The following is a 3,792-nucleotide window of genomic DNA, read 5'->3' as shown; positions in this document are numbered from 1 at the left end:
AGCAGATCTAAGAGAAAATTTTGAGAACAAAATGACTACAGTTTTCAGGATGTTACAGTTGTTGGACTACTACATGCAAGTTTGGAATATGCTAAGGAAGGTGTTTTTGGGTGAAATAGGAAAGTATTGACACTGTTGCTTAAGGGCCTGCTAAGATTTTAATATTCAAGATCTACAGCTTCACAAAAGAACTAGTATTGGAATGGGTTTAGAGAAGAGCTGGATTGATAGAACAGAAAAGAGGAGACTGAAAGAGGAAACTTCTAGTAGGACAGAGAGAGCTCATCCATCCTGTATAGGAAGGATGAAGCATGATATAAGTGCTGTATGTATTTAGGATTAACTAGATGTCCAGAAATTCCAGGAACATGTGGGATCAATATGTCTGGTAAAATTTATAGCTTGCTCAAAAGAAGTCTGCTTTTTCTTGATCTGTCTGTGTGAAATGATGCATATTTACATACCCTGATTGAAATTCTAGACAGAAATGTGACAATCCTGCTTTTGTCCAAAGCAGCCTTACCTGATCTTGCCAGTGGAGTTGGTTTGTTTTTTGGTTTTGCTTTTTTTTCTGCTTTTTATCAAACTACCTACAAACTGTATACAAGAGTAAATTATAGTTTGATATTACCTCCAAGAGGAAAAATATTTTAAAAAAAGAAACCCCAGGTTTATAGTTCTTTATCATCAAAGAAAATGTTCACTTTCTTCTTTCATTTTCTCTAACAGCAGAATATAAAATTATAGATCTGTTTGAAAAAAAATAATAGCAGAACATCTAATTTTAACAAGCTTTAAGACTTATAAATTTTTTTTGGTAGAGGCTAATGCATTTTGGTATTTCGTTAGTAAATATGTTCTTTTATTATAAATTACTGTGCAGTCACTATGTAATCTAACAACAATTGTATTTTTTTTACATATACTGTGTAACTCACACCTCCAGTAACCTGCATCTCAGAAATACCTGGGGTTTGATGATGAATTCACTGACAAGACATTACATTACTGGATAAAAACATGGGGTAAATTTGGCTTTGTAGATTGCATATAGAAATATTTTTTGTGCTGCTAAAATACATGTAACTTTTGAAACCACCTCAAAATATAGTACTTTATCTCAATATATGGTATGGATTTTCATTCATCACAATATGCTACAAATACATACATTAATCATGTAATCATACACAGTTTTTCAAATAATATTTTTTTGAGTCAAGAGAAAATATTATTGATGCCATGGATATTTAAGCTCTACTGTTCAATGCAAACTTCAGTATTTAGAAGCTCATCATCATTGTAGAAAGGAATGAATCAAGTTTTACTCTGAGCAAATTGTATTATCACCTATGCATAGTGTGACATCTGTCCCCAGTCTCCTTTAATGCTGTTTCATTGCTTGCAGTAATTTTTCAGGGTAGACCTTATTTAAGGAATTAACTCAGTCATGATATATGCTGTGATAGGTCTTATTTACTTTAGTTTTGATGGTTTTTGCTTGTTTCAGTTTCAACTGTAGTGCCAAAGTCAGTGTCTTGGTATCTCCTTCTATAATATAATTTGTGTGAAACTCTCATGTGAAGCCTTTAGAGAATTTTGCATCTTCATTTACAAAGTAATTTTTCTTGACGGTAACTGCACAGCTCTTTCTCACTGTGCTGAAGACTCTATAGCTTACCTGTTAAAAGCTGTTCCTGCTGCTTGCTTCCTGCCCTAGTGGAATTGGGATAACGCTACCCTACATATCTGACGCATCGTTTCTAATTATGTCTCCTATGACCTTTATTCTTTCTACTTCCACCAGTGGACCTGTGTCTCTCAGAGCAAAATAGAATCTGTTATTTTAAATGAAGCCTTGTTTTTTGGTTAAAGGAGTAAGAGATACTTGTGTTGGCATACCATACCTTCAGCCAAGTAAAGCTAATGACAGGAAACATAAGGAAGTTAGCTTTTAGCAAGCTAATGGGTGAGTGTTTGCCCCCATTTCAGTTCCTATTTATATCTTACTCTCCTTGACTTTGGGCATTTTGCCTAACCTCCCTTTGCTGCAGTCTGTGATGTGTGACAAGGGAAATATACAGTTCCACCAGTCCTGATGTTTCTGTCTGCCTCTTCCTGGGCAGGTATAAGCTTTCTACCCAATTAGGTCAGAACTGGAGATAGGACTGGAAGAGCCACTGAGTTCAGACACTATTCAAATATTTACAGAAACAGCTTTACAGTATCTCAGTATCCCCAAACAGTTATTTTGTTGTGTGCTACTGCCTTTATCTACACTGCAGGTTAATAACTTCTACATTGCAAATGTTACACACACACTCTCACACACTCCACAGCCAACAAATGCACAGACATTCTGTACAGGGCATTGACCCAGAGTGAAACCAACCATCTATCTCACACATCTTGCACAGTGAGAGGCAAGAGCTCTAAGCCCACAGCCTAGATGCTCTGAATAACCCTTCACTCTGTGTCATTCCTCTGGTGACTATATAGCTATTTTGACTTCTAGGCACTAAAATTATCAGCCAAAAGTTAACCCCTCTCTCCCCATGACTTGGTCTGTAATTCTGCTGAACTTTACTGAACTATTTAAAGTATCATATCTGGATTGTCAATGTGTTTGCCAGATCAACTTATTAAGAGGAAACTGCCCATATTTAAATTCATTCATCAAGGAGAGACTGAATTATTTCAACTCCAGGGATCCTCAAATGAAAGCATTTAGGTCAGGAATATACTGAGAACGAGCTGTGTTTGACAAACATTAGTCATTATATACCTGCTTCTGTTTATGCTTGGTGTCTGTCTCTTTGCTGTCTACTGTACTTCTGCTGTCCTGCCTTGAGGATACTCTAACATAATTTGGCAGTTTCTGGTTTCTTCCTGTTCTGTGAGCAATTTATTTTAAATCTGAAACAGTCTCAATATCCTCAGCATTATAAGTTTCATCAGTTCAAGAAGATGAGCAATTTCTAGGGCACTTGTAAATGTCCCCTTTTTTTTTACGGTTAGTTTGTTTGGTTTTGGGGTTTGCTTTTTTGGTTGGTCTTTCTCATTAATAGCCTTCCAGATGCATTAAATAAGATTCAGAATAAGGCTTGTCTCCACTTAACAAAGTTAAATTCATTGAAGCACTTCATGCTACTAGGAGAAAAAAAATTACTGAAACTGAGCTAGGTGCTTGATATCATTGATTCGAGGCATAAAATGCTAGTTTTTTGTTGTAAATAGTTTTCACTCAATGTCTAATTTTTTTATACTTTGAAAATTGCTGGTTTGCTCTAAATATCATCGTAACTGTTATTATTAATACTAAGGTAATAACTACAATTACAGTCCTGAAGTGCCTTTTTTTTTTAGTAAAAGTAAAAGCAAAGTTCAAGAAAAATGTTATTTCTTGCAAAAATGATTACCACAACAAAACAAAATATTACTGAATTAATTTCCCTGTATGGGTTCTTTATCCCATAAACTTGATAGTTTGTAAGGCTAATGTTTCCATCATTTTATAAAAGTGTGTGTTCTGCAACACCCATAACCCAGTACTGGGGTTTTTTTCTGCCTTAAGGACCTTTTGAAAACTTCAAACCTTGATTATGTTTTTCCTGAACCTTTGACTACTGTCACAAAATTTTAGTTTTTACTAGGAACGAATTTTTTTGCAAGAACTTTTCAAATAGCAAAATAGAAATGTTAATTACTCCAAAGAATTGTTTCTGAAAGAAAGGAAAATGCAATTGGACTGGTTTTGGCTCTGGAGTTAGTTGGAGGTGTCTATAGTGTACT

The sequence above is a fragment of the Acanthisitta chloris genome, unplaced genomic scaffold (genome assembly GCF_000695815.1).
Source record: "Acanthisitta chloris isolate BGI_N310 unplaced genomic scaffold, ASM69581v1 scaffold10306, whole genome shotgun sequence".
NCBI classification, from domain to species: domain Eukaryota; kingdom Metazoa; phylum Chordata; class Aves; order Passeriformes; family Acanthisittidae; genus Acanthisitta; species Acanthisitta chloris.
Note: the sequence above shows the minus strand (reverse complement) of the source record.